The sequence below is a fragment of the Furipterus horrens genome, unplaced genomic scaffold, assembly GCF_987537825.1.
Source record: "Furipterus horrens unplaced genomic scaffold, mFurHor1.1.pri manual_scaffold_6, whole genome shotgun sequence".
In the NCBI taxonomy this organism is placed as follows: domain Eukaryota; kingdom Metazoa; phylum Chordata; class Mammalia; order Chiroptera; family Furipteridae; genus Furipterus; species Furipterus horrens.
In genome coordinates this window covers 175,183,371-175,196,961 of record NW_028327176.1, presented here as the reverse complement: position 1 = coordinate 175,196,961, position 13,591 = coordinate 175,183,371, and positions in this window count along the sequence as shown.

Sequence of the window (13,591 nt, the reverse complement as noted above, 5' to 3'; positions counted from 1 at the left end):
ACCACAAAGACAACAGGAAAATACAAATTGATTATGTAAAAAATATTGACAATAATTATTGTAGTAAAAGTGAAATAAATAAGGTCTTTGAGCTGGAAATATATTAAGCTTTTTAAAAACATGAATATATACACTTATATTTCTTAGCATAGTTCTATTTCCTTCAAGACAACTTTTAATTCAAATAAGTTTGAATAGAGCAAATGTTTCATAATCTAACATGTAACAGTTATTTTCATGAATGTACAATATCTTGGTTCCATGTAACACTGGGGGAATAATCTTTACCTTTTCAATCCAGAAGTAACTAAAAACAACAAGAACATAAATACTAGTTAATTAAGTTGGAAGAAAGTTTTAGCACTGTAATTGTCTTCTTTCCCCTTACTTCATGCATGGTGTTTTCTAATGACCCATAAAGTGAAGTTTCTTCGCTTCATCTAGATTAACTTGTTTATTTGTTCAGCTTATTTTCATCTCTGCTTTTATTGCTTGGCCTCATGTCAATCTATAACATGTTTTTGAAATTAAAAAGAAAAACTCTTTACTATTTAATGCAATGTTTTCAGTCTACTTTCTTCTTTGATTTTTTTTTAAACTAATAACCCTTTATTATCCAGGTCTATAGAATTTTTTTTCAGTTTGCTTTGTTAAAAATTTGTGAATTCTTTTGGAGTAGCAATTTTACCTGCCGTATGTTCCGCTACTTCAGAATATGTCCGGAAACCTAATTAGTCCAATTATATGAGTCCTTAAAAGAAACCACCTGGTGTGAAAATGTAGAGTTGATTATAGATAGAGGCATTGTGAAAAATGTCACAGACATTATCTGGAGATGTACCTACCCAATAGCAACATAGCAAAATTGCCATGTGCTTTGTGCTGTCAATTTATCAGAAGTCAATTAAATATTTTTAGGCAATACCTGTAAAATCATATTTGAGGCAAACATAATATTTTTCATTAATCTATTTCTGCAAGTTTTCTTGAGAGGGATAAATAAAAATAGTAAGATATGAGGAAGAGATGAGGAAATATTTCTATTTAGAAACCTTTTTTACCTAACTGGAACAATTTAATTAAACTTTATTATTATTATTATTATTTTTTTTTGCTAATAATTATCAAATAACTCTGATTGTTGCTTTATGGAAGACTTTATTCTCTACCTATTATAGACACTTCATGCACTTAGAGGAAATGTTTTGGAATGATCACTTCCTGCCAAATTTTTCATTTCCTCATCTGCTCCCTCCCTTGGGAGAGGAGTAGTGGAGTTGATTGCTAAATGGAGCAGAAAATGACAGTCCACAAGCCACATGGATTAGGGAATACATAATCTATTAATCAGTATGAAATGGAGACAACATAGTCTATAGGGTGTCTCTCTCTCTCTCTTTCTTCTTCTCCTTCTTTCTTTAACAATACCTACTACATTTTTCTTTCTTATACTATCGAGACATACTTTGGAAAGACCCCACTTCCCCCAGCATCTTTGGTTATGTTTTAATTGGTGAACCAGTGTGGTCTGGATCCTTGGACTAAGTTTGGCAATACAGCTTTACCAATACTAAAGATGATAAAATATTTTCATCTAAACTGATTTTTTAAGATGAGAAAATTAATTACAAATATTGCTTATTGAATAAAAACAGCAATACTTTATATTGTCAAGGTCTCTAATATATTATTTCTAATATGTCAAAAGTTAAAACAACTTTTAACAAAAAGTACTGTTTTGATGAATCAATATTTTGAACTATTAAGTAGTGTTTTTTTTCTTAGACTCATATTTGTTTTACAAAGTGAGATTCTATATTTCCCTTTTATAATTGGAACATTCAAGTTCAAGCCATAAGCTTGTATAAGATCACATCAGGTCATAAGAGAAAGAGAGCAAATTATTTAGTTATTACTGGGGGATGGGGGGAGCAAACCAAGAATTGAATTGAGATTATATATATCTTTTTAAATACCCTGTAAAGTAATGTGGAATAAATATACTGAATAATGGAATAATGGAAGGCCAAAGACCAGAGTTTAATAGTTGTATACAGTAGCAATTTATTGTGAACCTAGTATCTATCAACTGTGGTGTTATTATTTATTTGAGATGTTACTACACACCTAAAATGGAAATCTTAAAGACTAGTTACAGGATTTCTGTGAAAACGCAGAGACAATAGAAAAGAGCTTTTAAGTTTGTTTTGTTGTTAGTTTGTTTTTAATTAGCACCAATCATGCCATTTTATTTTTCTTTGCCCTAATGTAATTTGATTAGGTTAAAATGGATTCCTTAAGGCCAGATAAATTCTTGGCATACACTTGACTTCTCTAGTTCTCATTTTCATTATATGCCCAATGATAGGGTTGAATTAAGCCATTGATTGTTCTTGGCATGTGTAACTTTCTTAGTTTTCTAAATGTTTTAAAGATCTAAACCTAATGTGGAATGTTTGTATTCTTTCAAATAAAGTATATTGATTTCACTAATTTATAACAAGTATGGTATTTTCTAGGTGGATATTCCAAGTCCCCTGGCATTTCCAATTTAATATTCTCACAATAACAAGATAAATATGTTCTAAAACAAAAACATTTAAAATGAAATAGGAACATATTGAATACTTTTTACTATATATGTGCTTATTCTAGTTTTATAAATAATGACTACCAGCAGTGTCTTGTGAATCTTTATGTTGATACTGATTTACCAGCCTGTAATAAAAAAAAATCTAGTAGATATTGTAAGTATGTTTGATGGAATGGATTTTAACATAGCTGTATCTTAATCATTGTTATCCTTATAAACACACACTGACATATGCACAGAGCCCAGGATGAATACTATTATTAACTCATTGATTTTTAAATTACGTTAAACATAATTCATTGCACCCAGTTTTCACAGTACTTAAAGTTAACAGTACAAAAATATCATTCAGAGTAGAAGACTTCCTTGATAGTGATTTATATGTTAGAAATTGTGAAAATCCATTTTATGTTGTTTGTAAAGTACTTAGAATAGTGTCTGAAATAGAGCCAGTATCCAATAAGTAGGTCAATATTAAGATTGTTTTATTACAAGTAAGAATTCAAACCTTAGGCTGTCTGCAGAAAAGTCTTAAATTTTCTCAATTTTCATCCAAACATTCTTGTATATTCATAGTGGACAAACATGGATAGATGTTAAGTACCAAATAAATATAATTGTTTCTGAAATCTCACAGTCTAATTTTTAACTTAATGATTTGCATGAAGAAATAAATGCCTGTCCTCAATAAATAAAAATACTAAACATCCTGTGAGCAGATATATGTGTTGATTTAAAAAAAGTAATTAATACATTTTTTAAAAGATAATTTTTAAGTTTGTAGAAACACTGAGCAGAAAATACAGAGAGCTACCAGAAACTCTCCTATACCCATCCCTGTCCAGAGTTTCCCAAATGATTTACATCTTGCTTTGGTGTAGTACATTTGTTACAATTGATAAACCAATACCAGTGGTTATTATTAACTAAAAGCCATAGTTTACCTTCAGCTTTACTCTGTGTGTTGCATAGTTTTTTTGTTTTTTAAAAATGCATATCATGTCACCTTGGCCAGGAGGCTAAATTGGTTGGAGCATCTTCTCATAGGCAGAAAGCTTGTGCATTCGGCTCCTGGTCAGGGCACACACTTAGGTTGTAGATTTGATTACCAGTCAATGCACACATGGAAGGTAACAATCAACGTCTCTCTCTCTCTCTCTCTCTCTCTCTTCCCCTCTCCCCCCCCCACCCGACCTCTTCCTCTCGCTCTAGTATCAATAAATATATCCTCAGGTGAGGATTTAAAAAATGCATAACATGCATGCAACATCACTATCTAACAAAATTTTTATAATCCTATATATTTGTTCTTATTCAATACTTAGTACCTTATTTTATAAAATCAGTTGAGTCTTCCTTTGTTTATTTACTTTCCTTTTTACCAAGAAATCTTTTTTTGTTTGATTTCTAAATTCTTCAAATGTGTAGGAATTCTTTCTATTGAGTTTCCTCCATACTTAATGGTGGTTATTTATCAGCAGTATGTACCTGTAATTTTTCATCCTTACATGGAAAGTTTACAGGGTCATACATTAGTAAAAATAAATTGTGTGAAGGAGATTGTGTTTCTGAATATTACAACTCACATAACTAAAGTTATATTAAGCAATTTCACTAACGATATGTCATATTCATAGAATCATAAAATACTATTTTTTAAGGAATTAATCACTTTCTAGTTGCTGTGGTGGGTGTTTTACATATATGATCTAAGGCTCTCAAAATCCTTCAGAATGTGCTTTCAAATTACAGATACGGAAACTTATGCTTATAAACATAAATTCGCTCAAAGTCACAGAAAAAAACTAAAATTCAAACAGAGATATGTCTGGATCCAGGTCCTCTGAACTTTGCACTATACCATGAAAAACATTATTTTTATAGAAAAAGGGAGGTGAAAAGAAGAGGTGGAAGAGAGAAACCAGGAGTATAACAGAAGGAAAGAGGATGATTCAGAAGAAAAAGAGGACAAAGAAGGGAAAGGGAGAGGAAAAAGTAAAGAAGCCGCGTCATTCACCCTGATGATACACATTCTATTAAAGAGACACCTTTAACTTTCAGTTTATAAAAGTGTGTCTGAATCTATAAAATCATTTGTGAGTGCACTCATCGTTTGAATTGGCTTTAAAAATATCCCTCTGAGGACCTGAGGAAATTCCCTTGAATTTCCCTACACCATACCTGGTGCAGGGAGGCTGCATGATAAACCGGAGCTCTTAGCAATTACTTTTAGACACCTTCATTTTTAAATTCTTATTTTCTAGAGAGGAATGGAGTTTTTTTAATATATCTTTTTGTATTATGAGGTGATATTCTCATATTTCTTCATTTTAAAATGTTATACTTGATTTCATTCCCTTCCTTTCCATTATTGAGCCCCCTTGTGGTAAGTGTGTGTAACTTGTCCTTTGGGACAACTTTTTAAAGGTCTAACATTTAATGCACATTATTTAATTCCAGCATGAATTATATTAAATTTAAAATTTTGTAAATATTGTTTAATAATGTATTTGAAAATGTAATACAGTGTGAAAGGAAAAGGATTGATACAACACTTAAAGGTATTTTTATCTATTAAATATATAAATATATTTTTGGCACTTTATATATATGATACTTTTCTTATTGAAATACATATCCATATATACATCGAGACAGAGAGGTAGAAAGAGAGAGAAATAGAGAGTTTAGTGTTAAATATCTATAAATGAAAAATACTGTTAAAAAGTTATGGTCCTAAAAGGTTTAGCCAAAATATACACATAAATCAGGCATGTTTGGACTAGACTTGTTTCAATTACAATAAGAAAACTATTTTCCTCAAGGTTATATTTTGAGGTCAACGCACATCAGAAGCATGGTATAGAAGGGCATGGGGAAATCTACCTCATAGTAGACATAATGACTGAGACAGATTCAACAGAAGGAAAAAGCAACAGACTTATAATTGTTTTATTTGCTAGTGTATCTTTTGTCTCTCAGGGTTTTTGACTTCTTTTTCTTTTTTCTTTCTGGTTATCTAACTAGGTTTCATTCCCAAAGAGCCTTGCTGACAAGTGTAATTGCTGAAGATTTCAAGTTATTTTCTTAAAATTCATTGAAATGGTTTCTATTTTGATACTTATCTTGAGAAGCTGGGAAGATCCATGCATTTATTCAGTGTATTTTAATTAGTGTGAACTTGACACTGACCAAGACTCCAGAAATAGAAAAGTAAACAAGGCCCTCATGGAACTTACTACATGATAATGCAATAATGATAACGCTTATTCCATAAGAAGGCAGAGAAATATGGAATAGAACAGAACAGAAAATGAAATATCATTGCATATAGCAAGCTTAAATATTATTTTCTGGAATTTTATTTCAATTCGTGTGTAGGTGTATATGTTAATATTCTGGGTCACAATAAAACAAAAAGTCTTACCATGGGTCATGTTTGAATTCACCACAAGTTAATCTGATGAAGAATCTTGCTTCCTAGTAGAGAAATAAAGTTACTTAAACTCTAATATTGGGAGTTAAGATTAAAATGGGTCAAAAACATGCCATAGCAGAAGAGAACTGTTATACTTTTCAAGGTTATTGAAAGTCAGTGGTTTACCTTTGAATTTAAAAGGCATTGTTTGATAGTTCATGTCTTTCCTGTTGGTGGCACTGTGCTCATAGAAGTTAAGAAAAACTTATAGGAAAACCAGTTTATAATAATAAATTCACCACTTAAATGATGCCTGTTGTTGAAAATTCCAGAGAAGCACTTTATGCCTTTCAGAACCATAATATTCTAATCTTTTCTAAAATATGTTTCTATGATGTCCCTTACTTAATATTCACTGGAAATTTGAAGATTCCTCCGAATTGATCCAAGCTACTTTTTAGAATTACTGAATCCTAATTGCCTGTTTTCTCATCAAGTTTTTGGTGGAAAAATAATCATTCTCTGGTATTTTAGGCTTTTATCCATGGCATGGTCTATTATAACTACAGCTAAGGAAAATGGTAAGAGGAAAGCCTTAAAATCAATACAAAATCATCAATTTTGTGTTCTGTTTAGAAGATTTATCTATTCCCTTATATTATTCTCAACCCATGATATACTTTTATAGCAAGTAAACTACACTGAAAAAGGTTGGAAGCAAGGAAGAAGAAAATATTGGAAGGTGTTATCTAGAATCTCAGTTAGGATCTTTGAAAGAATAGGTTAGCCCTTCAGCTGGATCGAATAGGATAACTGGTGCAGTTAATTCAGATAATGATGGAACATTGAGATTCAAGCAAAATAGAAACAAACATTTGTACAACATGGGAAGTGATCTTAAATGTACATTATAACAAAATTAAGGATTTAGGTTATTAACATTAGTCATTACAAGTGATGTTTGATTGTGAAAGTCTGCTGTTGGACCTTAAAGCAATACCATCTTTAATTGCCAACCCGAAGGTAAATTCCACTGGATTTTTAATCAAAAGAATCATGTTTGGTGTTCTTTTTACTACTCCCCTATTGTTTTTTTTTTTTTTTAAACAAATAGACTCTTTTTTTATTTCCCAAAATATTTTTCTTTTGTCTTTTATTGTTGCAAAAGACAAATGCCAACAAATACCATATGATCTCACCTATAAGTGGAACCTACAGAACAAAACAAATAAATAGACTTAATTTTTTTAAACAAACAAATAGACTTAATTTTTTTTAGAGCAGTGTTGGTTCACAGCAAAACTGAGTGGAAAGTACAGAGTTCCCGTATACTTTCTGCCCCCGCCCCCAACACTGCTTCTCTCACGGTCAGCATCCTGGACCTGAATGTTACGTTTATTACAATTAATGAAGCTACGTTAAACTTCATTGTCACCTTAGGTACATAGTTTACCTTAAGGTTCACGCTTGGTGTTTTATATTCCACGGATTTGATAAAAGTATAATGAAGGTGTCTATCCACCATTGTAATATCATAGAAAGTATTTTCACTGCTTTAAATCCTGTGTTTCCAGTTATTTGTCTCTCCTCCCCACAAATACTGGAAAGCACTGACCTTTTGTTTTGTTTGTTTCCATAGCTTGTCTTTTCCAGAAGGTCACATAGTTGGAATCACACAACAGGTATCCTTCTCAGATTGGCTTCTTTCACTTAGTAATATATGTGCATGGTTCCTCCATGTTCTTTTCATGGCTTGAAGATCATTTCTTTTTAGTGATGAATAATATTCCAACGTCTGGATGTATCACAGTTTTATCCATTCACCTACTGAAGGTCATCTTGGTTGCTTCCAAGTTTTGGCAATTGTGAATAAAACTTTCGTAAACATCTGTGTGCAAGCTTTTGTATGGGCACAAGTTTTCACTACTTATGGTATATACACAGGAGTGCAGTTGTATAATAACAGGTATCTTTCACTTTGTAAGGAATTGTGAAACTGTCTTCAAAACTGTCCATATCATTTTGTGTTCCTGCCAGGAATGGATGAAAGTTCCTGCTGCTCCACATCCTCACCAGCATTTGGTGGTGTCAGTGTCCCAGATTTTGGCTGTTCTTTCAAACGTGTCATGGTATTTTATTGCTTTATCTTGCAATTTCAAAATGCTGTATAATTTTGAGCATTTGCAATATTATATGCTTAATATGCTTTTTGACATCTGAGCATTGTCTTTGGCGTAATGTCTGTTCAGAAAGTTTGCCCATTTCTAAATCTAGGCTTTATTTTTTATTGTTGAATTTTAAGTGTTCTTTGTGCATTTTAGGTTACAGTTCTCTATCAGATATGCCTTCTGAAAATATTTTCTTCCAGTCTGTGGCTTGTCTTTCCATTCTCTTGACCTCAGTTTTATTTCAAGGAAACTAAATCCTGCCGGGTGACAAAACATGATCAATACTGCAAAGAGTGGAGGGCAGAGAGAAAGTGAGAAAGAGTAAGAGTGAGAGCTGGAGAGAAATTATTGGGACTGTCTTGCTCAATTTCAGTTACATTCTATTTTAATTCACGATGTTGGAAAGCTAAAAATGGCATTATTTTTATCTTCCATTTTAGCAGGATTCATTGTACCAAATTCATCTACCAATAAAATGCATTCCTAGGAGATTTGAAAGTAGAAGTGAGTCAGAGGCAGTTTTTGTAATTGGTGAAGTTAACAAAGCAGAGCGATCATGATCAAAGAGTTTTTACATAGTTACACCAGCCGGGCTCTGCATGTGTTTCCATTCACCTGTCTGGTGGACATGAGAGTCAGGTTTTAAGGAACATAGGTGGTGTTATATCTCAGCTTCTAAAGGATGTCACCTAACTCATTGGTTTAGTGATAGCCCCTGAATACATTCTGATAATTTTAAAAGTGTTTAATACTTGGTAATAATTAATTGTTTCTATTAGAATTAACTTTTTATTTTATTTTTTAAAGTATATTTTATTGATTATGCCTTTCCAGTTGTCTCAATTTTCCCCCTTTGCCTCCCTCCACCATTATCTCCCACCTTCTCAGGAAATCCCCACACCATTGTTCATGTCCATGGGTCATGAGTTTAAGTTCCTTGTCTACTCCATTTCCTATAGTGTGCTTTACATCCCCACGGCTATTCTGTAACTACCTATTTGAACTTCTTAATCCCTTCCCCTCTTCACCCATTTCCCCACATCCGCCTCCTGTATGGCAGCCATCAAAATGCTCTATTTCCGTGATTCTGTCTCTGTTCTTCTTGTTTACTTAGTTTGTTTTTTAAAACCAGTTGTTAATAGATATGTATATTGTCATCTTATTGTTCATAGCTTTGATTTTCTTCTTCTTAAATAAGTCCCTTTAACAGGTCATATAATAATGGTTTGGTGATGATAATCTTTAGTTTTTTTCTTATCTGAGAAGCTCTTTATCTGCCCTTCAAGTCTAAATGATAGCTTTGCTGGGTAGAGCAATCTTGGCTGTAGGTCCCTGCTTTTCATGACTTTGAATATTTCTTGCCAATCCCTTCTAGCCTGAAAAGCTTCTTTTGAGAAGTCAGTTGATAGTCTTATGGGAACTACCCTGTAGATAATTAACTGCTTTTCTCTTGCTGCTTTTTATATCACCTCTTTATCTTTAACCTTTGACATTTTAATTATCACGTGTCTTGGAGTGGGCCTCTTTGTATCCGTCTTGTCTGGGACTCTCTGTGCTTCTTGAATTTGCATGTCTACTTCCTTCATCAAATTAGGGAAGTTTTCTTTCACTATTTTTTTTTTCAAGTAGAGTTCCTATTTTTGCTCTTTTGCTTCTCCTTCTGACATCCCTATGGTTTGAGTGTTGGAATACTTGAAGTTGTCCAGGAAGCTCCTTACACTATCATCATTTTTTTTTTTTTGAATTCTTTATTCTTCTTGTTGTTCTGATTGGTTGTTTTTGCTTCCTTATGTTCCAAATCATTGATTTGATTCTCAGCTTCATCCATTCTACTGTCTCAAATGTTATTTCCCTGTAAATTGTTCTTTATTTCAGTTAATGTATCCTTTGTTTCTGACTGGATCTTTTTTATGCTGTTGAGGTCCTCACTAAGTTCCTTGAGCATCCTTATAACCAGTTTTGAATTATGCATCTTATAGTTTGCTTATCTCCTTTTTGTTTAGTTCTTTTTCTGGAGTTTGGTCTGTGTTTTCATTTGGGCCATGTTTCTTTGTCTCTTCATTTTGGCAGCCTCCCTGTGTTTGTTTCTATGTATTATGTAGAGCTGCTATAACTCCCTGTCTTGGTATCATGGCCTAATATAATAGGTACCATGTAGGATCCAGTGGCACAGCTTCCCCTATAACCCAAACTGGGTACTTGAGGTGTGCCTTTTGTGTGGGCTAAGTATACCCTCCTCTTGTAGTTGAGTTTTGGTTGCTATTGGCAGATTAATGGGAGGGATTTACCCACACCAGTCAGCTGTAATGTGTGGCTATGACTACAGACCACCAATTTCTGCCTCCCGATGGAGGATCATCAGTGCAGGGGCAGGGTGGTGGTGCCCTGACATGTCTATATTGTCCACTGGGTGTTCAGGCCCTGGGGTTTCAGGTGGTGCAGTTCAAGGTCAGCCTCTACCTGTGTTTTGCTGAGGTCTCCTTGCCTGAGCTATAAAGCAATCTGAGGTGGCTGCTACTTGTGCTAGTCTTGGATATTCCCAGGCAAACCCTAGCTGTGAATGTAGGTTGCTTATTGCTAATGCCAGGTCTGGGGGCTACTGATGCCTGCTGTTGCTTGTTTTATAGGATTTAGGAAGTTGTGAAACAGGAGCCAAGACCAGCCATTCACCTGGAAAAGCTTACTTTTAACATTTGTAAGTTGGGTAGGTGGGGCAGAGCCTCAGGGGATCTCCAGGGCAGGACAAACAGTGTTAGCCAGGTTGATGTAGTCTCAGGTGTGGCACTCTGCTGGCAATGTGGCTCTGCCCACCTTTCTGTCTGGGAGTAAACGGTCTCCCAGCTCTTATCTTGATGCCAGCCACTTCAGTTCCTCCCTGTATGCCACTGGTGCCTTTCAAGCTGCTACCCTGGTGCTGGAGCTAAGAGAGAGTGAGTCTGAATAAGTCTGTGTGTGGGCTCTTTAAGAGGAACTGTTTGGGACTCCTGAAGACTCTTCCACCTACTCAATCCCTGCTGGTTTTTGTAGCTAGGAATTATGGGGACTTATCTTTCTGGTGCTGGTACCCTTCGCTGGAGGCCCTGGTATGAGGATGGGACTTCTCGCTTCTGATATATCCCTCCCAAAGTTTTATCCACCACCCATGTATGTGGGACCTGCCTGTTCAGTGTCTCCACCCCTCCTACCAGTCTGGATGGATGTGATTTCTTTAATTTCATAGTTGTCAGACTTCCAATCGACTTGATTTCTGCCTGTTCTGAATTGTAAAATTCAGTTGTAATTTTGATGTGGTTGTGCAAGGAGGCAAACCCTTTTTACCTACACCATCATCTTGACTGGAAGTAGATCAGCATTTTTAGATTGCTCAAGAAGCTGTGAGTCCTTAAAGCGCCTTCCAGATACTAGTCTCTAATTGCTGTGTAGGTTCTGCATTCACATGCATGAGATCATAGATGGGCAAGGAACTACTTATGGCTAGTGTAACATGCAGAAAATTTACTGATGAATTAGGCATATGAATTTCATTTTTGAGAGGGTAGAAGAGGGAAACTACTCATTCTAGAAAAAGAAAATTACAGTCAAACCTTACTGATCTTAAATAGTTGTTCTAGAGAATGTAAATTTTTCCTTTACCATATGTTTCAATCAGAGTGCTACATATCAAAATAGAGCAAAAATAATTAGATGTATTATGCTTTGAGGAGACTGTTTGATATATGTGGGCCTAACTTAAAAATACAAGGGAAGATATAAAATTGTATAAAAGTGATACAATTAATCATTATACTGCAACCCAGCTACTGAACCCATGTAAGAGCCTTATTATTGCAAATCACTACACTTTTTATAATTGAAAATATTTTAGAAATGTAACTCATACAGAGAAGTGCACAGCTATGCATACATTAATCATTGCAATGTAAAAATGAAACTTGTGCACTTCCATGTAGGGCATGAGCCAGAATATTCTGAGCACTTGAGAAGCTCATTTCATGTTGCTTCCTAATTACTAATCTTCCATGTCCAGTTTCCAATTAGTCTGACTTCTAACAAAATATGACTTGGCAATTATTAAGCTTTATATTAATGGAAACATACAGGGGTATTTTTTTTTTTAGATTCATTTATTAATTATTATTTCTGTGAGACTCTCCCATGCTGTTGCATGTTACAATTATACATTTATTTTCATTGTGATACAGTGTTTCATAATATAAATATATCACAGTTCATTTCTTCTTTATTCCCCTTTGAGAATTTATCTTTGTAAATTTTATATTTGATAAACTGTATTTTATTAAACTTGATAATTTTATAAATTTTTCTTATTTATTTTAACAAAATTGCCAAATATATTGTCATAAAAGTTTCATAACATCATCCCTGGCTGCTGTGGCTCAGTGGATTGAGAGTCGGCCTGCAAACCAAGTGTCGCTGGTTCGATTCCCAGTCAGGGCACATGACTAGGTTGCACGCTAGGTCCCCAGTTGGGGGCGTGTGGGAGGCAACCGCACATTGATGTTTCTCTCCCTCTCTTTCTCCTTTCTACTCTGTGTAAAACAGATAAATAAAATAAAAATAAAATAAAGTAACTTTGTTAAAAAATAAAATTTATAAAACAATGTTAACTGATACCTTACTTAAAAAAAAGTTTCATAACATCCTCTTGTTAATATTTTACTGCCTATAGAATCTATATTTATAGACCTTCTTTAATTCCTAATATTGTTAATTTACTTTCTCTTTTTTATGTGATCAAACATATAAATTTTTTAAAAAGAAGAATATTGTTTTATTAATTTATCTATTTTTTATTTACTTTTTTGTTGATTCGTGCTTTTGCATTTGTTACATTTTTCTGTCCTTTTTCTTTGGTTTTAATTTTCTGTTTTGATTTTTTAAGTTTTTGGTAAAGCTTAGATCATTGATTTTAGATAATCTCTAGTGTAATTTGTTTCACACAAAGCTATAAATTCCTTTTTGTAAACTGTTTTTGCAGCATCTCACCCATTTTAACATATTGTATTTTAATTTTTACTTAATTAGGAAAAAAATTTAATGATTTTATTTATTTTTAGAGAGAGAGAGAGAGAGAGAGGTGAGAGGGAAAGGAAGAGAGTGAGAGAAACATTGATGTGAGAGAAACATTGATCAGTTGCCTCTCCTATGTGCCTGACTGGGGATTGAACCTTCAGCCCAGGCATGTACCCTGATATGGAATGGAACTCATGACTTTTGATATACAGGACAACACACAACCAACTGAGCCATGCTGGTAAGGGCTCAATTAAAAATATTTTAATTTGCCTAGGGATTTATTTTTTGACCCAAAGGTTATTTAGACCCATATTTGTAGATATTTCTTTTATCATTCTTTTTGGATTTCTAATTCTCTGAAAACTCTTATGTTAT